This window comes from Capra hircus, chromosome 12 (assembly GCF_001704415.2).
Source record: "Capra hircus breed San Clemente chromosome 12, ASM170441v1, whole genome shotgun sequence".
NCBI lineage: Eukaryota > Metazoa > Chordata > Mammalia > Artiodactyla > Bovidae > Capra > Capra hircus.
In genome coordinates this window covers 68,370,689-68,392,495 of record NC_030819.1, presented here as the reverse complement: position 1 = coordinate 68,392,495, position 21,807 = coordinate 68,370,689, and the positions used below count along the sequence as shown (strand labels likewise).

The following is a 21,807-nucleotide window of genomic DNA, read 5'->3' as shown; positions in this document are numbered from 1 at the left end:
CATATGTATATGGATAACAGTTGTCTGTTAGTGAGATGTATTTGTTAAAATTTACCTTGAGCAAATATGCGATTTAATGATTTCCAAGTAGAGCCCAAGAATCAAGTGAAATATTATCAATAGAATGGTGTCTTTGAGCTCTCCAGACTATCTCATATAGGAATTTATTATGAATTGCTTTTCTTAAAGCTTGGCACTTCAAAACAAAGCCAGAATTCTCTAACGTATTTGGGAACTTTATTTAAAGTAGGAGTGTCATGTTTGAAAATTTTAATGTCTGGTGTTAAATTTCAACAGAATAATTTAAAAAAAATTGACAGGCTATTGAGATGATTTAAAAGTACAAATTTTTATTTCAATTTAATTTGATTTTTTTTGTCCCTTTGTTAAACATAATCTAAAATCTACACAGGTGTAGTTATTGCTTATAGCACTATATGGGCAAAAAGAATATTCTAGGTAGTCTATTTATAGCATATAAGCTATTGATAAAGCTTTATTTAAAGAAAGGTTATATTTCCTATGTAGTAATAATAAAACATTTATATGAAGTACTTCTGTTATGCTCTTTAAATTTTCATAGTTGGGCAATACTTTGTTAATCATCAGGTTTGTAGATTGATATACAGTTGGTTTCTTTTGAAACTGTTGTGTGCTAAGCTTACATCTTTTCATTTCTATCAGCATATAGAAATGACAGTGAAAAAATTAAGGCTTTAGTTATATTAGAATCTTAATCTTCATGTAAACGTAGTTTTAAATTTTTTTATATTTTAAAAATGTAATGGCTAAGAGATAACTTGTTTCTTTGTGCTTTTCGTGTATTGCTGTATAGACAGAGAGGATAGAAAAGGAGAGAAGTAGGGGAAGTTGATAGACATTGTATTGCTATGATTGAATTGGGTAAGTCTTTTATACAAAAGCTTCTGCTTTGTAAAAAAAAAAAGGAGTAGTTAGGAGAAAACTCTCAGAATCTGGGGGTTCAGTGAAAGTAGCAAAAATAAATACACAGATCAATAAACGGAAAAAACAGAGTGCTTTTCAGAGGGTGCCATGCCCACTTTTCCTAGAAACTGAGATCAAGACATTACTGTATCATCTGAAAGTGACTATTCTTATTTCTTTTAGAGAACTTTATTTCTGTCAATGCACATCTGCTATATGCCTTGCATTGAGGTAGATATTGTGAGGATATAGAAAAGATATGAGCTCTGAAAATTATAGAGGAAATAGTAGAAATTTACTGTTGAAAATTGCTTGTGTTCAAGCCTGTTGAGTTCAGTTACTGGTATTCTAGGATTCTAAACAATATTCCTTTATTTTTGAGAATTTTTGGAGGAAAAGTAACATGCACAAAGTCTGGTCAAGGGTACAGTTTTTTAATAATAGAGTAGTGTGGACTTCATAAGCCTCTGAATTTAAATTCTAACTTTGGTATTTCTAGGGGATGAGATTATAGACTACTTTCAGTGTTTGAATTTTTAAAAAATCAATACATACTGCTGTTTTAATCATAAACAGAACAGAGTGGTGGTAGGTAACTATGAACATAAGTCATGCCACACAACATAATATGTGAGTCTTTCCTGTGAGAATAATTAACACTTCAGAGAGTGGGCATACCATAGATAAGTTTGAGCTTTCACAGACTGTAGGATTTTTTTCTTTATTGAAGTATAACGTATATATAGAAAAGCATATATCACAAGTTGTACTAAAAAGGATTTTTTACAAATAGAATGTACCCACATTGCTAACATATAGATCAAGAATCAGAGCAATTCAGCATACCTATGATACCAAAATCCAGATCAAGAATCAGAGCAAACCTGCTTGGTTTTTTGTTTCTGTATTACAGTCAGAATCTGTCACTGAACTGAGGATATTTATGAGAACATACTCACAGGGAAACATCAAGTGAGATACTACTTACTTTACTCATTGGTAATTTAATGAAAGAAAGAACATAATTTTACTTTTAATGGTTACATGGGAAAAGGGTTGAGTACCTTTACTGCGCAGTCTTGAGAAATACTAAATCAAGAACAGAATTACTTTAAGAAGGCATAAGCACACTTCTGTTTTTTTTTTTCATCCTAGAGAGATTAACAGGCAATATATGAATATAAAATGCTAAATAATCTATTGAAAAACATAGTGAAATCTTGTCCTCTGGAAATCTGGAAGATTAGGGGTGGTTTAAAATGAACCATGCCTAAGCATTGGGCAAAATGACTTACAGATGTTTAGGCCTCTTAAATCTGTTAAGCAGTTTATCATGCCAGTAGATGATGAGGTGAGATTTGGATATTTTACTTTCAGTATATTCAGACTGTGTTAGATTTTTTCAGTAAAATCTTTGTAAACCGAAATAGACCAGGTAGTTTATTCTCTAAATGGTCTTTTTTGTGGACTTCTGTGGATTTTTCCTCTTGATCTACACACATGTGTGGCTACCTTAACACTGTTTCTCTCACAGCCACCAGAGAAATTTTTTATAAATGCAGAACAACTCTCATGATTCTAATTCCTCAGATGAAAAATCTTTTGTAAGGAATCTGTACCTCTGGTAATATGGAGGGAGACCATACCATATGACTCCTCACAAAAAAATACAGCTATAAAACCTGTGCACACTCAGTTGTGCCTGACTTTTTGAGACCCTATGGACTTTTGAGACCCCATGGACTGTAGCCCACTAGGCTCCTCTGTCCATTAGATTTTCTAGACAAAAATACTGGATGGATTGCCATTTCCTTCTTCAAGGGATCTTCCTGACCCAGGGGTGGAACCCACAGCTTCTGTGTCTCCTGATTTGCAGGCAGATTCTCTTCTACTGAGTCACTGACCTTTTAGAGCAGACAGCTGAGTTAAGAAATGGAGTAAGGGTGCTGTGGGTTAAGAAATGGAGTAAGGGTGTTGTGGGCCTGGGTAGGAAGCTTTTAGCCTGGGGCTGGAAGGTATAGGGGGAAGCAAAATGGCTGTCTGAGGAGGCCTTACAAATAGCTGTGAAAAGAAGAGACATAAAGCAAGGAGAAAAGGAAATATATCTATTTGAATGCAGAGTTCGAAAGAATAGCAAGGAGAGATAAGAAAGCCTTCCTCAGCGATCAGTGCAAAGAAATAGAGGAAAACAACAGAATGGGAAAGACTCGAGATCTCTTCAAGAAAATTAGAGATACCAAGGGAACATTTCATGCAAAGATGAGCTCAATAAAGGACAGAAATGATGTGGACCTAACAGAAGCAGAAGATATCAAGAAGAGGTGGCAAAAATACACAGAAGAACTGTACAAAAGGGATCTTCACGACCCAGATAATCACAAAGAAGTGATCACTCACACTCACCTACAGCCGGGCATCCTGGAATGTGAAATCAGGTGGGCCTTAGGAAGCATCACTACGAACAAAGCTAGTGGAAGTGATGGAATTCCAATTGAGCTATTTCAAATCTTAAAAGATGATGCTGTGAAAGTGCTGCCCTCAGTATGTCAGCAAATTTGGAAAGCTCAGCAGTGGCCACAGGACTGGAAACGGCCAGTTTTCGTTCGAATCCCAAAGAAAGGCAATGCCAAAGAATGCTCAAACTACCGCATAATTGCACTTATCTCACATGCTAGTAAAGTAATGCTCAAAATTCTCCAAGCCAGGCTTCAACAATACATGAACCCTGAACTTCCAGATGTTCAAGCTGGTTTTAGAAAAGGCAGAGGAACCAGAGATCAAATTGCCAACATCTGCTGGATTGTTGAAAAAGCAAGAGAGTTCCAGAAAAACATTTATTTCTGCTTTATTGACTGCCAAAGCCTTTGACTATGTGGATCACAATAAAGTGTGGAAAATTCTGAAAGAGATGGGAATACCAGACCACTTGATCTGCCTCTTGAGAAACCTATGTGCAGGTCAGGAAGCAACAGTTAGAACTGGACATGGAGCAACAGACTGGTTCCAAATAGGAAAAGGAGTACGTCAAGGCTATGTTTTGTCACCCTGCTTATTTAACTTATATGCAGAGTACATCATGAAAAATGCTGGGCTGGAAGAACACAAGCTGGAATAAAGATTGCCAGGAGGAATATCAATAACTCAGATATGCAGATGAAAGCACCCTTATGGCAGAAAGTGAAGAAGAACTAAAGAGCCTCTTGATGAAAGTGAAAGAGGAGAGTGAAAAAGTAGGCTTAAAGCTCAACATTCAGAAAATGAAGATCATAGCATCTGGTCTCATTACTTCATGGGAAATAGATGGGGAAACAGTGGAAACAGTGGCTGACTTTATATTTGGGAGGCTCCAAAATCATTGTGGATGGTGATTGCATCCATGAAATTAAAAGACGTTTGCTCCTTGGAAGAAAAGTTATGACAGACCTAGACAGCATATTGAAAAGCAGAGACATTACTTTGCCAACAAAGGTCCATCTAGTCAAGGCTATGGTTTTTCCAGTAGTCATGTATGGATGGGAGAGTTGGACTGTAATGAAAGCTGAGCACTGAAGAATTGATGCTTTTGACCTGTGGTGTTGGAGAAGACTCTTGAGAGTCCCTTGGACTGCAAGGAGATCCAACCAGTCCATCCTGGGTGTTCATTGGAGGGACTGATGCTGAAGCTGAAACTCCAGTACTTTGGCCACCTGATGCGGAAAGCTGACTCATTTGAAAAGACCCTGATGCTGGGAGATATTGGGGGCAGGAGGAGAAGGAGACGACAGAGGATGAGATGGTTGGATGGCATCACCGACACAATGGACATAGGTTTGGGTGGACTCCGGGAGTTGGTGATGGACAGGGAGGCCTGGCGTGCTACGATTCATGGGGTCACAAAGAGTCAGACAGGACTTAGTGGCTGAACTGAACTGAACTGAGTGCCAGTGGGAAAATCTCAGGCTTTCTGACTAGGGAAACTGGAAAATTGAAACAACCATGGACTGTTGCCTGCCAGGCTCCTCTGTCCATGGAATTCTCCAGGCAAAGTTACTGGTGTGGGTTGCCATTCTTCTCTCTGAGGGATCTTCCTGACACAGAGATTGAACCCTGCTCTCCTGAATTGCAGGCAGATTCTTTACTGACTGAGCCACCAGCAAAGCCTGTCTCAAAGTGGCTTTCAGTTCAGTTCAGTCGCTCAGTCGTGTCCAACTCTTTGTGACCCCATGAATCGCAGCACGCCAGGCCTCCCTGTCCATCACCAACTCCCGGAGTTCACTCAGACTCGTGTCCATCGAGTCCGTGATGCCATCCAGCCATCTCATCCTCTGTCCCCTTCTCCTCCTGTCCCCAATCTCTCCCAGCATCAGAGTCTTTTCCAATGAGTCAACTCTTTGCATGACGTGGCCAAAGTACTGGAGTTTCAGCTTGAGCATCATTCCTTCCAAAGAAATCCCAGGGCTGATCTCCTTCAGAATGGACTGGTTGGATCTCCTTGCAGTCCAAGGGACTCTCAAGAGTCTTCTCCAACACCACAGGTCAAAAGCATCAATTCTTCGGTGCTCAGCCTTCCTAACAGTCCAATTCTCACATCCATACATGACTACTGGAAAAACCATAGCCTTGACTAGACGGACCTTAGTCGGCCAAGTTAATGTCTCTGCTTTTGAATATGCTATCTAGGTTGGTCATAACTTTTCTTCCAAGGAGTAAGCGTGTTTTAATTTCATGGCTGCAATCACCATCTACAGTGATTTAGAGCCCCCCTCCCCCCAAAAATGAAGTCTGACACTGTTTCTACTGTTTCCCCATCTATTTCCCATGAAGTGATGGGACCGGATGCCATGATCTTCATTTTCTGAATGTTGAGCTTTAAGCCAACTTTTTCACTCTCCTCTTTCACTTTCCTCAAGAGGCTTTTGAGTTCCTCTTCACTTTCTGCCATAAGGGTGGTGTCATCTGCATATCTGAGGTTATTGATATTTCTCCCAGCAATCTTGATTCCAGCTTGTGTTTTTTCCAGTCCAACATTTCTCATGATGTACTCTGCATATAAGTTAAATAAGCAGGGTGACAATATACAGCTTTGACGCACTCCTTTTCCTATTTGGAACCAGTCTGTTGTTCCGTGTCCAGGTCTAACTGTTGCTTTCTGACCTGCATACAGATTTCTCAAGAGGCAGGTCAGGTGGTCTGGTATTCCCATCTCTCTCAGAATTTTCCACAGTTTATTGTGATCCACACAGTCAAAGGCTTTGGCATAGTCAATAAAGCAGAAATAGATGTTTTTCTATAACTCTCTTGTCTTTTTGATGATCCAGCGGATGTTGGCAATTTGATCTCTGGTTCCTCTGCCTTTTCTAAAACCAGCTTGAAGCAAAATATGTGACTTGAAACAGAAGCTGCTGGTGAATAAACAGTTTACAACTCAAGTTCAGTAAAAATAATTACCTGCTTTAAGACAAAGAAACAAAAAATACTCATTCGAGAAAAATAGCAAAATCCAGAATCTTTACAACTTAAACATTTATGGTGTTCAGGATACAGTTCTATAATTACCCAGCTTACAGAGAGGGTCAAAGGAATCAAATTATGTTTTTAGTGTGGGAATTTTAAGTAAATATTTGATGATTGCAAGGCTTCTTTTAGAAGATTTGTCTCTTCCTTTTTTTCTTATTAGCTGTTTAAAGTATGGTCTGTGATCCCCTGGTGATCCCAGAAAACATTTTAGGGGAGCTGCAGTGTGAAAGCTATTTTCATATTACTGTTAAGATGTTATTTCTTTTTTTCACTCTGTTGACATTTATTCCAAAACTTTTGGAACCTTTGCACCGGATTAGAGCAGTAGCATCAAAGCATTTGTGGGGTTTGTTTTTTTTTTTTTTCAGCTTTTTATTTTGTGTTTGGGTATAGCTGATTAACAATGTTATGGTAGTTTCTGGTGAACAGCGAAGGGGTTCTGGTGATCAGCCACATATATACTTGTATGCGTTCTGCCCCTAAGTCCCCTCCCCTCCAGGTTTGTGGTCAGTGTATTCTTCACCACCACAAACTCTCAGTTAAAAAAGAAACAACGTAAAAAATGCCTGTTGTCTTTTAATAACATCATTGATGAGCCAGTTAAAAGTATTTATTTTATATAATCTGTATTCTCAAGTACAGTGTGGTTGAAAGCAACTAATGATAAACGTTGCCAGTGATAAGTTTTGAGTTCTCAAGGGAAAATTAGAATTTTGATAATCTTGTATTCACTGTAAGCAGAATAGCTTCCCAGTACATCAAAGACTTTTCTGATGAATTCAGTGGTAGTGTTAGTAAATGTGATTGTTCAACATTACATAAAGAGATTCATCAGCATTGTAAGATCTATGCATCATGCTATAAAATCATACATGAGTAAGAAGTTTATTCAGAGTTTAAGGTCTTTGATCAATCAATCAATGGTTTTTAAGGTATCAGAATGTGAAGTTTAACTCATGAATTAAAATTCATGAAAATTAAGGTTAAAGATTCAATGAAAATTAAAATTCATGAAAGTTACTTCCAATTTCACATTGCAATTAACCTTTAAGAAACTACTGCTTGTTGAGTTTTAGGGTAGTGTCAAAAAAGAATATCCTTTATTATCTGAAAAGTCTATTAAAATACTCCTTGTTTTTTCAACTACATGTTGTGTGAGGCCAGATATTCTTATACTTCAAACAGACAACACATTTCAATGAAGGAAATACAGAAGCAGATATGAGAATTCAGGTCTGTTGTATAGGCTAGATATTAAAAGGATTTGCAGGATTGTAAAGCTCTGCCACTGTTTTAATTTTTTGTTTATTTAGGGAAATAGAGTTAGGCTCCATGAAAATGTTAGCTCTGTTAACATGTAGCAAGCTTCAGTTCACTTCAGGTCAGTCGCTCAGGCACGTCAGATTCTTTGCAGCACTGGACTGCAGCATGCCAGGCTCCCTGTCCATCACCAACTCCTAGAGCTTACTCAAACTCATGTCCATAGCAAGCTTATTTTGGTTATTTCAGATAAATTGTATTCTTAAAATTTTTCCATTTTTAATTATACTTGAGTTCAGTTCGGTCACTCAGTTGTATCCAATTCTTTGCGACCCCATGAACTGCAGCACGCCGGGCCTCCCTGTCCATCACCAACTCCCGGAGTTCACTCAAACTCATGTCCATTGAGTCAGTGATGCCATTCAGCCATCTCATCCTCTGTCGTCCCCTTCTCCTCCTGCCCCCAATCCCTCCCAGCATCAGGGTCTTTTCCAATGAGTTAACTCTTCACACGAGGTGGCCAAGGTATTGGAGTTTCAGCTTCAGCATCAGTCCTTCCAATGAACACCCAGGAGGGATCTCCTTTAGGATGGACTGGTTGGATCTCCTTGCAGTCCACGGGACTCTCAAGAGTCTTCTCCGACACCACAGTTCAAAAGCATCAATTCTTAGGCACTCAGCTTTCTTCACAGTCCAACTCTTACATCCATACATGACTACTGAAAAAACCATAGCCTTGACTAGATGGACCTCTGTTGGCAAAATAATGTCTCTGCTTTTTAATATGCTATCTACGTTGGTCACAGCTTTTCTTCCAAGGAGCAAGTGTCTTTTAATTTCATGTCTGCAGTCACCATCTACAATGATTTTAGAGCCCCCCAAAAGAAAGTCTGACACTGTTTCCTCTGTTTCCCCATCTATTTCCCATGAAGTGATGGGACCAGATACCATGATCTTAGTTTTCTTAATTAACTTTAAATTAAATTTAATTATTAACACAGTAATATTGCATGCGTACTAAGTCATTTCAGTCATGTCCAACATTTTGTGACTCTATGGACTGTAACCCGCCAGGGTCTTCTGTCCAAGGGGCTCTCAAATGTTGATAGACACACTCACTTGAACAAAAACTTCTGGGTCCTCAATAATTTAAGAATGTTAAAAGATGCTGAGTCCAAAATATTTTGAGAATACTTTCCTTGTATTCTGTTCTCGATTCAGATGTCTCTGTTTACTGTTACTCAGACATTCATGTTTGTCTGTGCCTGTCTCTGAGTCTTTGCTCACTTCATAAGCTCCACCTGAAATACTTTCCCCTTTTTATTTACCAGATTTTCAGGTCTGCTTCCACTTTGCCTTTTGAGACCATCCTAAGTCTATAGTCATTCTTTCCTCCTTTGCAGTCTTACAGTGTTGATCAATACTACTTCCTGGTCATTTATAAAGTTTGTATCTTATTACATGTGTGTGTTCCATTTTAAATGGGTTAATGTATGGGAAAAGCACTTGGAGCAGCGTCTCTGGCTTTGTATTATAAGATATGGCAGTTAATGACACGAGTGAGAATGAAGGACAGAGAAAGGGTCAACGTATGACATTAAGGTAGTGTCATTCATTAAAGATAGCTGGAATTGAATGAGATTTCCTTGGAGGTGAAATTTGATTATGTTGAGCTTGAATTGCTTGTAGATCATCAAGTAAAGGTGTCAAGAGGCAGTTGGTATGTGTGTCTGGAGTTTAGGAAGGAAATTCTAGGCCAGGAACAGAGACCTGAGAGCTGCTGGCACATATATAGTAACAGAAATTACCACCTTTTATTGATGGTTTATCTTGTGTCACCCACTCTATGGTGAGTACTTATCTCATTTGACTTTTATAATAATCCATGAGGTATTATTATTCTAAATGAGGGAAATAATGCTTAGAGAAGTTTTATAACTTACCCTAAACCATATAAGCTAAACAGCAGAGCTTATGGCTCAAACACAGGTCTCTCTGGCTCCAAAACGATAAATCCCTGTGTTTTACCAAATGACTAAAGTTTAGGAAATAGAATAAAGTCACTTAACAGGAGAGTGTAGTACAAAAAGAGAATGTAATTTAGGACAGAATCCTAAGGAGCACCAACAGTTAAGGGGTAGACAGAAAACAGAAGCCTACAAAAGAGATCAAGGAATCCTCCTGTCACTAAGGAGAAATATCAGCAGTGGTGTCAGAAAGAGAGAATGAAAAGGTCTGAGTGCTTGCTGTTTCAGATACTGTGGGGGAAGTCAGTAGCAACTGAAGAGTGGCTATTAGTTTCGGCAACAAGGAAGCCGCTGGTGAAGGTAGCAAGGACTGTCGGAAGTGATGTGGGAGCAGAAGTAGATCTCAGTGGAATTTGGCTGAGTTATGAGTGAGAGAGAACGTGGAGACAGTGGTTATAAATAGTTCCTACCAGTTTTATCTGTAAAGGGAAGTAAAGGTATAGCTGGAGGTACGTGAGGCAGCAGATAATTATTTTTCAAGATGGGAAAGGAAGGATTAAATGTTGATATAAGCGAGTTATCTATTGCTGAATTGCACATTAGTGGCTTAAAACTATCATTTTATTTTGCTTATGATTCTGTGGGTCAGGAATCGGGGAAGAGCTAGACTGGACAGTTCCTCCCAGACCATGCGGTGTCAGCTGGGGTCTGGGGCAAGATTCACTTCTAAAATGTTTCTTAGAAGTCTGGTACCTTGCTCCTGCCTGGTATGTGCTGACCTCTCCCTCCCTTTGTTTTTTTTTTTCCCCTCCTCATCTTATCCCCCTGAGTTCTCATATGAGAAACTATGCATCTCATAGCATTCGACTGAAGCGACTTAGCAGCAGCATAGCATTTTTAGTTTTATAGTAGTTGCCCTTCTTACAGAGCAGCTCTTTATCTCTAGTTTTAAGCAATTTGATTAAGATGTGCCTTAATTCAGTTTTTTTCCTGTTTCTCTTGCTTGGCGTTCTACTTCGAAATGTGGGCTTATAGATTGCATCAAATCTGGGGCCGTTATTTTCTCAAAATGTTTTTGTTGACTCCTTTCACCCCTTCCTGCAGGGATTCTGGTCACACATGTATTGGGTCACTTACAATTGTCCCACTGCTGCCTGATGCTCTGGTTGCTGTCCCAGATGTTTTTGTTTCTGTTTTACTTGAAATTGTTTCTGTTACACCTGTGTCTTCAAGTTCATTAATTTTTTTCTTCTGAAATGTCTTATTTGCTATTAATTCCATCTACTGTGCTTTTAATCTTAGGTATTAGATTTTTCATCTCTAGAATCTGATTTGAATCCTTTTCTAAATCATTCATATCTCTCTTCAGCATGTCTGTGCTTTCCTTTACATTCAACATCTGGAATATAGTTATAATAATTATTTTAAAGTCCCTGTCCACTAATTCTAATATCTATATCTTTTTAGTACTGTCTATTGACTGATACTTCTCTTTTGAAGGGTCTTTTTTGGGGGGGGAGGGTGCTACTTGGTAACTTTTTATTGGATGTCAGGCCTTGTGAATTTTACCTTAGTGGTCCTAGATATTTTCCTATTCCTTTCACTATTCTTGTGTCTTGGGACACAGTTTGGTTACTTGGAAGCGTTTGATCCTTTAAAGGCTTTTCTTTTTTCTAGACAAAGCCAGTCTTTAATCTTATGACTAATTTTCCCCCACTCTTGAGGCAATCCCCTTCTAGGTGCTCTACCTGGTGTCTCATACATTACAAGGTTTTTCCAGACTGGCTGGTGGAAATCAGAACTCTTCTTGGCCCTGTTACAGCTCCTGGAATGGTTCTGCTTCTTCTCACGCTTCTTTTTTTGGCCTCCAGTAGTTTGCAGGCAGTGATCAGAACTGGGGTAAAGACCAAGAGTAACTCTCTGCAGACTCCTGGAGCGCTCTCTTTGCAACTCTCTCTTTTCTGTGTAAGTCTCTCCTCTGCTACTCTGTCCTGCTAGTTTTCCTAATTTCTCTGTCTTGAATTCTCAATTCTGTTTCTTCAACCAGGGAGACCACTGAGGTCTATTTCAGTTTCTCCTCCCTGACTCGTAACCTGGGAAGTCTCCAGGCAAAGGTGGAGCTTAAGCATTTGCTTTTTTTTTCCCCCAGGAATTACTGTCTTATGCTGCTTGTCCTATTACTAGCCTGTACTCAGAGTCTAGAAACTATTATTTATGTTGTTTGATTTTGTAATTAAGACAAATCTGGTCTCTGTTCCTTTATCACAGCCAAAAGAGTTATGTATAGTATTTAGTGATTGATAAAGATTTTTGAATATGTATACTTAAAGAATATTTAGGGTTTCATTTCTATTTTCCTGTATTAAATGCATCATATCTTCTAAATAATAGTATTTCAGAGGATACTTATTATATGGAGAATGTAGAAGTATTAGTAATTAATTGTTGTATTAAATTTTAATAAATCATAAGAAAGCTGAGCCTCCTCTAAATGCTATCAAATATAGCTGACTCATTAAATTGGATTCTGTTGTGTGTTTTTTTTTTTTTTGTAGTCACTACACATCAGCAAGTTTCTTCATTCAGTTGCAAAAATATTGGACCAGAGCACTTCTATATAAGAAAAGATTAAAAATGTTTCCTTTTTTTACTATTTTTCCAAAATTTAAATGAAGGCCTCTTTTGTACATCAGTACAGTTGTAATGAATAGCTTTTATTTTTAGAGTCCTGATTTAATGACACACTTGTAAACAAATTTTTAAGCTTCTTTGGTATTCTTTTGAAATGTCAAACTTGACAGGAAATGAACACAAAAGGGAGAAAAGCCTGTGGCTCTGAAAAAGCCAGAAAGGATATCTGTTGTGTGTTTGGATGGTAGATCATTAACCTCTGGTGCACTTCGCACAATGGTTTTAGTATTTACCATTAGACGTTAGCTTTTTTCAAAAGTTATGTTTTACAAAGAGCAGTGTCTCAGGAAGGCAAATGAATTGTAAGATAATGATTAAGCTGTATTTAACACTTAAAAAAATAAGGATGGTGAGGTAATATGATGTCATATACTATATTTATACAGCAACCATGCTACTATAATGAAAAATGCTTTATGTTGGGTTTTTTTAAAGCTCCTCATGAGTTTTTTTTTTTAATGAGTTTTTTTAAAGTAAGCATATATTTATCTTTTTTCCAGCAAAACATTTTAGTTTTTAAAAATCTGATTCTTTCTGAAAACATCACTGTGGTTTTATAATGTTTCTCATTCTGACCCAGGATACTCCTAATTTCTTGCTCTTAATTCCCATGGTTAAGTAGGCGCTTTCAAGTGATTTAGAATATTTGACTTTACCTTTCAAAGCTAAAATTATTTTATTTTGTTCTACATACACCTTTGCTTCCCAATATTTGTATTTTTACATTTTACTTTTCAAGTCATCAGGGCTTGAATACCGAACATTTTTTCTTCTTTTTCTCTGTAGTTTTATAGAGTCTTGTAATATAAAATGTTGTTCAGTCGCCAAGTCGTGTGCAACTCTTTGCGACTCCATGGACTGCAGCACGTCAGGCTTTCCTGTCCCTCACCATCTCTTGGAGTTTGCCCAAGTTCATGTCCATTGAATCAGTGATACCATCCAACCATCTCATTGTCTGTTGCCCTCTTCTCCTTCTGCCTTCAGTTTTTCCCAGCATCAGGGTCTTTTCCAGTGAGTCAGCTGTTTACATCAGGTGGCCAAAGTATTGGACCTTTAGCTTCAGCATCTGTCCTTCCACAAGATTACTCACGGTTGATTTCCTTTAGGACTGACTGGTTTGATCTTGCTTTCCAAGGGACTCTCAAGAGTCTTCTCTAAGAAGTTCTCTAACCACAGTTCAAAAGCATCAGTTAAAGTTGATCAGTAATTATAAATACAGAAACCAAAAAAAAAAAATTACCATGTGTCATCTTTATTTAGTATGTTAAATATCTATTTTCATTTACATTTTCCTAGATCATATCATGACCTTCTTACTTTGAACATACTATTATAGACTCCTGCCTGGTCTCCCAGCTTTGGTACTACCCTGCATTCTATAGTTGGGTGCTGAGTGAATATTCTTAAATGCTTTTTCATGCAATGTTCCTGTTCAGAATCCCACAGTAGCTCCCATTGCCATTAGATAAATGCAGCCTTTTTACTCTGGTTGTGATAATTGAACCCTGCCTTACCTTTCTAGCCTTCTGCTATTCTTCAAGCACTCCCTATGTTTATTGTTGTTTTGGTTTGTTTTTCTTAATTTTTTTAATTGGAGTATCCTTCCTTTGCAACATAGTGAAACACTGTGTTCAGAGAGTTCTTTGATCTCTAGAGCAAACCACATTGACATAGTGAGAGTGAGTATGGCCTAATGTGGGAATCAGAAGACCTGCCATTTAGAGCCTGCCTCTTCCACGTATAAGTTCATGTCTCTGTCTTAGTTTCTTGCTTTGTAAATTGAGACAGACCAAAAAGATTTTAGTATTTCTAGCTCAAATATTTTATGATTCTACAAAACTATTTAAATGTTGAGAATTATTTGCTGCTGCTGAAGGTGTGCCACTACTTTAGATTGCTTCACAATGTATAAAATGTTGAAGAAACATTTTTCAAAAAAGGATAACAGAGAGGTCTCATTTCCCTGCTCTCCTTTACCTCAGTTTTCCCCAATTCTCTTTGGATCGTACCTGATATTTATCTATCAGTTATTTGAAAGGAATTGTACTTGCCCCAGCGAGGTATCTAATGACATGGGAAATAGCCCCTACCCTTAAAGAGACTTGGAACCTATAGGAAGGTAAATCATTGTGATATACTGTGAAATAAGATAAGCCATGAGGGTCAAAGGAGGGAGTGATCAATTGTAAGTGGATGGGAAAAAACTTAAACTGACTGTGGAAATGTGGAAAGATATTTTGGGGAAAATTATGGACCACATTGGCAATGGTACATGAGTCCTGATTTAAGACTAGTAAATTAGTCTCAAAAGTCTGTTTTTAATCTCTTTAAAAGTGAAGAGCTAGCTCTCTTGGTAAATGAGATATTGTACCAAAGTGAATGTACAAGATAATTTTGTTGTTATTATTCAGTCGCTAAGTCATGTCTGACTCTTTGCAACCCCATGGACTGCGGCACACCAAGCTTCCCTGTCCTTCACTATCTCCTGGAGTTTGCACAGATTGATGTCCATTGAGTCAGTGATGTCATCCAACCATCTCATCCTCTGTTGCTCCCTTCTCCTTATCCCCTCAATCTTTCCCAGCATCAGGGTCTTTTCCAGTGAGTCAGTTCTTCCAATCAGGTGGCCGAAGTAGAGTTCAACTTTAGCATTAGTCCTTCCAATGAATATTCAGGGTTGAATTTTTTTTATGCACTACTTAAAATATATGTGTGTATATGTGTGTGTGTGTGTGTGTGTGTAAACACACAGGTTTTTTGAGGGAAATAATTTTGAAAGAGAATATACATGCTTTCTTGTCTTCTTCGGCAGAGTGTATTTAAAGTAATTTTACTTTTTGAGCTAGGGACATCATTATAGACATTACTGTATTATTCATGGGTGAGAGTACCCATTTGCTTCTGGAAAATATTGTGCTCTTTACCCAGTGTTTTAATTTTTTTTCCTGCCTTCCCCCTCCTTTTCCTTGTGAATTATTCTGTATTTCTCACAATTTCAGATCCTGTCAGTCCGTGATGCCTGTTTTCTCCAACTTGCTTTCCTGAGCTAATAAAATCAGTATGTTCTATTGTAAATGCCCTTTGTACTTTTGGGTTTTTGGCACAGTTGATATTGATAATGTTCTTTTCTTCCTTCTAGGCAGAGGATTATTTTCTTAGTAGTATTTTTCAAACTTTACTATGCATGGAGATCTTATTAAAATAAATTTTCTTATCACGTGGTTCTAGGGCAGGACTTGAGATTGAGCATTTCTTACAGGCCCCCAGGTGCTTCTGATGTTGCTAGCCCATGGACCACTCTTTAGAGTGGCCAAATCCTAGATGACTTTACATGATTTTGACTTTAAAGTGAAGTACTCTCTTGATTCTTTACACTGACTCCACAAAGTAGGTATAGGCGTGAATCTAATTTCCCATATGAGGAGGAACCTAGGAATCTGTGTCCCAGCTAGCAGCTCATTAGCCATAGATGGATGGCAGCTAATACTCCTTGACTAGTTGCAGTGTGCTGTGCACCAAAAGTATTTGTCTGATTTAATTTTCATAATCATCCTGTGATGATGTTAATACTGTTTCTGTTTTTCAAAAGTGGAAGCAGGCTCAGGAAGGTTAAGCAGTTTGTCTAGAGTCACCCACTTGGCATATGAACCCAGACTGGTTTGATTCCAGACTTCGTGTTAGTCTAGGAAAGTTCTCCTTTCATTGTACCACGTTATTTCTGTTTATTCATTCACACTGTTTTTATTACCACTGTAGCATGTAGTCCCGCATAGAAGACAGTATAAAATGTTATTCTAAATGAAAATAATAGCTTGTACGTTTTTTATCTTGAGTAACAAGATGACTGTTTTGCCCTGGAGCTGGTTGGTACTGGAAACGGGAGAAAATGCAGCCCTTTGTGAGGCACTCCTTTGTGTGGTGTACTGTCACCGTTGATCTACTAGATTCCTCAGGAAGAAAAGATTAGAAGACTTTATGAAGGGAGAACACTAGATTTTAAAAGAAGTTACTGTGCATCTGTATGTTCCGTTTATTAGTTCTCTGAATGATATTTTAATATAGTAATATAAGTATTTTTTTAAATCTGTAGTTGTATATATAGTTTAGGGTTGAGAAAATATTTGAGTCAACTCTCAGGGAGATTGAAGGGAAGGGTGAGAGTGAGGTGAAATGGAAAACTAGATCTCTTTATAGGTTGAAATGTTAAAACTGAGTTCTTTCTGAGTTTTAAATGAAAAATTTCAGGTATGCCTAACATCTTCTGTAAGAATGAAAAAATGTAAAGTCCAAGAATGAAAAATAAAGGAAGGCAATATCTTAGAAGTAAAATTTTTGATAGGGACCTTGTGTTCTACTAGTGAAGTAGTCTAGAGAGAAGTTAAAAAAAATACAGATATACAGAAAAAGCACAAAAATAAGGATAGTAACTTGGTTCATATGAACAGTTATCCACTGAAATGCAAATAAATGATTGCTTTATAAAGCTCTAAGTAAGCTCAATTTAATAAAGTAACTTTTCTTCATAACTGAACCATTGAAGAAGCAGGGAGGCATTAAGTGGTTTTTTATGTGGTTCTTCATATTTTAAAAAACTACGAACAGAAAACCCAAAGAAACTGAGATAGATAACTGTTATAAATTGTTCCACATCTTCTCCTGTATTGAATGTTCATGTGAACCTGAGTTCTTGATCCAGATCTGTTTATGGTTTTAAACATAAAATTTTTTCCATCTCTAGACCTTTGTTCAAGTGCCATCTTGTCTTGAGCCCGGGGCTTGATTCCTCAGTGTGTTCTTTTCTCTATGCACTTGTCTCTTTTTTTAATCTTTGGAACACCCTGACACACATGAGAAATTGCTCGAGTTTACTGTGGAGGGAAAGTATTCATGGCTTGTCCATTCATGTCTCCCTTCCCCTCCCCCATCATCCATATGACACATTCTCCTTGTTCATGAATTGGCACAAAGGACTAAAGAAATTCAGGAACATAAAAATCTCAAACTCAGAAATGTCCCTTAGGTGGCTCATAGAAACTTGCTTTAGGAAGCAGTGCTTGTAAGCAGCTCATCACTAGGTTCTTTGGAATCTGGTCATCAGGCAGACCTACATCACTTATGCATGACCCTCACTTATGCATGTTACATTCCAGTGTAGAAGCGACAGTAGGTAACATTGTGTTCACTCATTGACTTCGGACAAATGTATGAAGATAGATACTCTCGTTACCACTGCTTCATGGATGAAACATCAGAGGCACAGAGAAATTAAGAACATTTCCCCTATCCACAAAACTAAGTTGATAGCAGAGCTAGAATTTTGACTCAAACTGGTTTGGTCCCAGAGACGGTACTTTCAACCTTTGTGCTGCCTCGTGGTGTATATTAATTTACCCCCAGGTGTATGCACTATTGGGATTAGTTTCTTTATTCGTGTTTTATCTGTGTTTGTGTCACTGTGCTATAGCAGATCCTTCTGTCTGGATTTTGGCGTCACCATATCCCATTTAATCTTCCCAGAAGATAAACATTGCTGTTCGTGTTTTACAGACAAGGAAAATCTGAGGTTCATTCAGAGATGCCATGTAACTTGCTTGGTGTGATTCTCAGCAAGTTATGTGTCTGTAGCTCAGACTGTATTTTCCTCATCTGTAAAATGGGCATGATAATACTTAGCAGGGTTGCCATGAGGAATAAATGTACATTTATGAGAATGGTACCTTTTAGAAACATCACAATTAATCATTAGTGTCCTTTAGTTCATTGTCTCTTCTATACAGTGATTTCCTAAGAACAGAGGACTGAGAACACAGTTAAACAGTATTGGATCTGTTTGTCCTGGCTTACAAGTATGTAGAAATTTTCTCTTCTGACATACCTCTGTCTCTCTCACTGCCTTCTCAGAATGGAATAAGTTCAGGGGAAGAGAGGTGTAACTGAACTCCAGCATTGTTAAATGTGAGCAGCATTCTCTGTTATACTGCCGTTGGAATTTGTTGTGGTGCTTTAGTTGTGAATCATGTCACTAATTACCCTGAGGTCAGTGTTCATTTGTCAAGTACAAACAAGAGAAATGGCAATTGTAAAAGAATAGCTTGGAAATATCCTCTTTACTTAACCTATTGAAATGGAGGCACTTGTACTCTTGTTCAGAGAGTGTCTTCTATAAGGCCATGATGTTAGAAAATTACCTGAATATAGTCCAAGAATTTTCAGTCTCTAAACTAGTGTCATGTCATATCCTAACTGTAATAGTGAGGAAGGACTCTGGAATCTGGACGTGCAGGGAACAAAAAAAAGAAGTATCTTATGAGATCTCAGTTCTATTTAATGTAGTTTCTGAATTCCTCCAGCAAAATCAGAAGCTGTTGTTAATAGTGAGTTTAATAAAATTTTAGAACCACTCTAGGGCAATTGTTCTTAAACACTGTAAGTTCAGTTACTTTTAATTATAAAATAGAACCAACTTTTTGACATCTGTCTTTTCCAGATTTTTATGTCATGTTTTAAAAACTAAACTGTCACAACCTAGTCTCTTTTAAAATGCATTCAAGTGGCCTTTGCATATGTGGCTTTATTAATTTGCATATTGGTTCTTAATATTTTCTGCTACTGTCAGAAATAGACAAATATCAAGGGTATTTTTGGTGTCTTCCTGCACATGCTAGATTTAGAACATGATAAGAAAACTTAGAATAGGAAACAGCTGTATTTTGTGTCTCACTCTTTCCAAAAAAAAAACTTTTTATTGTTTTTGCTCAGTTTCAGCCTCCATTAAGTTACAACAGATAATTTCTCTTTAAGATTTTTATTATACTCTAAGAATTCTCAAAGACTAACATACTGCACTGTGAATATGTGTATATGTGTTGTAGTTTATTCAACCAGTTTTCTGCGCTTGGACATCTAGGGGATTGTCAGCATTTTCCAATTTCAAGCAAGACTGCGTCCTGTACACATATGTGTTTTTATATTATTGAAAGTGTGTCTTCAAGGTAAATACTTAGAGATCAGAACGCTGGGGTAGAGGATAGGAGTGAGCGACTGTGTGTGTGTGCGTGTGTGTGCACCAAATTCTCACCCATTAGCGTTACACCATTTTATTTCCCACCAGCAGTATATGAATGTTATCAATTTCTCCACAGGGCTGCTAACTTAATTTTCCCAAGTAACACACATTAAAATAGTCTTCCTACTCATCATCACCATCATTTCAAAAAGAAAGCATTTTATTTTTTTTTAAGAAAGCATTTTAATAAGGCAGAAAGGACATAACCAAAATGAAGGATAAGAGAATCTCTTTAAATTTAAATGAAATAAATATAGCTCCTATTGTGATTGTTTTTTTTTTTTCTTTTTCCTGAAGTTAAATGCATCTCTTCACTATAATCAGAGGGATGGGAGTTTTTCGAAATGCATGCACGTGTCTTTCCTTCTACTTGGAATCCTTCAGCGTGCCCCCCCACCTCCTCAGAGCTTGCCATAGCTGTATCATGGCTTATGAGGGATCTCAGCCCTCCATCTCCAGACCATGTGGATTTGGTTTAATCTTTTCAACATACCAGGTTCTCTCCAAGGAGGCCTTTGCATCTGCTACTCCCTTTACCACCATTAAAAGAGTAGACAAGTCAAAAAAAAAAAAAATTACCTGACTCTACCTTAACTTCTTATGTGACCTTATGAAGTTACTTGGCCTTTTACGTCTTCCGTTTCTTCTACCTAAGATGAAGAATTTGTATAAATGACCCCTGGACTCTTTCAGTTTTAAATTATGAATTTCCCAGCAGTCATTTTGATAGGAAGATAATGAAACTCAACATATTCAGCCTATGACTAATAACTGTAACTTGGCCATAAAAGCACATATTTGTTTCTCATTATATTTTATTTCCATAGGTTATTCCTATTTTTATTTAGGTAAAATTGGTATATAACATTATATAAATTTCATGTGTGTACCACTGCAGTCTGACAGCTGTATACACTACGAAGAGATCATCACCAAAAAGCATTGATCACCATACAATAGATGCCCTTCACCAATTCACCTACCCCTCAGCCCTTATGTTCTAGTAATCACTATCTGTTCTCAGTATCTACACGTTTTTGTTTTTTAGATTCTACACAAGTGAAATCATTTGGTATTTATCTTTTTTTATCTGACTTATTTCATTTAGCATAATGCCTCCTGGATCTATCTATCCATGTTGTTGAAAATGGCAAGGGTTTTTTAACAGATAGATAACAGACTCTTTATTCATTCATCTGATGATGGGCTGTTAGGTGGTTTCCATATCTTGGCTATTAAAAATAATGGTACAATGACCATAGGAATGTGTGTATCTTTTCTAGTTAATGTTTTCATATTCTTCAAATAAATACTCAGAAGCGGAACAGCTAGATCATATGGTAGTTCTATTCGTAATTTTTTGAGGCATCTCATGCTGCTTTCCATAGCTGTACCAATTTACGTTCCCACCAGCACTGTGGGAGGGTTCTCTTTTCTTCTCATACTCACCAACACTGTTAGTCCTTCTCTTCTTGAGAATAGTCCTTCTAACAGGTATGAAGTAATATCTCATTGTTGTTTTAATTAGTGATGTTGAATATATTTTCACATTCCTGCTGGCCATAAATATTCCAATTATTTTCAAAAAGTATTGGTTGAATCTATATAAGTAAAGCAAATTTTGAGTTTGAAAACCATTCATTAAATTTGTGAATTATCTCTACTTCTGGGGTCCTGTATCTTGAATTCTGTTTTGGCCACTGCTTTTAGCGCTGGCAATTTTGTTCCCCTTTAAGGAGTTACTGAAATAAATCTTTTTAAGAGATGGAAGGAGAAAGGCTTGTTAGAAAAGTTTGCCTGGAGTTAATTTCATATTCTTTTATTAGACTGGATTATTGCCCTGTTTAAGTGATATTCTTTGTACTTTTATAAAATTGGCTGTCAAAAAAATTGGTAGCAGACGTCATGAAAAAAATGAAGATAGAGATAAAAGAAATTTAAGAACTAGTGATTTTAGGATAGTGTAATGTTGACCTCTGGAAAATGTTGCTATTTAAGGAATATTGTTGATCATTAAATACTCTGTTTGATTTAAGTATGTTCTGTGTCTTTACATTTATCCATTCATTCTTTTAATTTTGGAGTTTATTTTTTAGAAGTCATATTATAAATGGATTATTTGGTTTTCAGGACAGCTCAAAAGAACTTTTAAAAAATAATTTCCCTTAGGATTTCCTTAAGATTTATCTACTAGTAGGCACTGTTTATAAAATGTTATATGTATAAGGGTCACATCTTCCCTCATTTGTGATATCTGGGGTTGGATGTGGCATGCAGGTATTAAGAAGTTCTTGAGTGTTGGGAGATAGTAAAGATTAGTCTGCAGGGCAGGAGTAACTTAATACAGTGACGAAAGACTGGGTACCTTGTTCATCAGAGGTC

At 37.3% G+C, this 21,807-nt stretch overlaps 1 protein-coding gene across 1 annotated transcript in view; it reads left to right on the top strand.

Moving 5' to 3' along the window:
- The window catches only part of RB1 (RB transcriptional corepressor 1), a 117,656-nt gene that overhangs the window by 58,672 nt on the left and 37,177 nt on the right, over window positions 1-21,807 (top strand). The gene's annotated exons all lie outside the window — the stretch shown is intronic.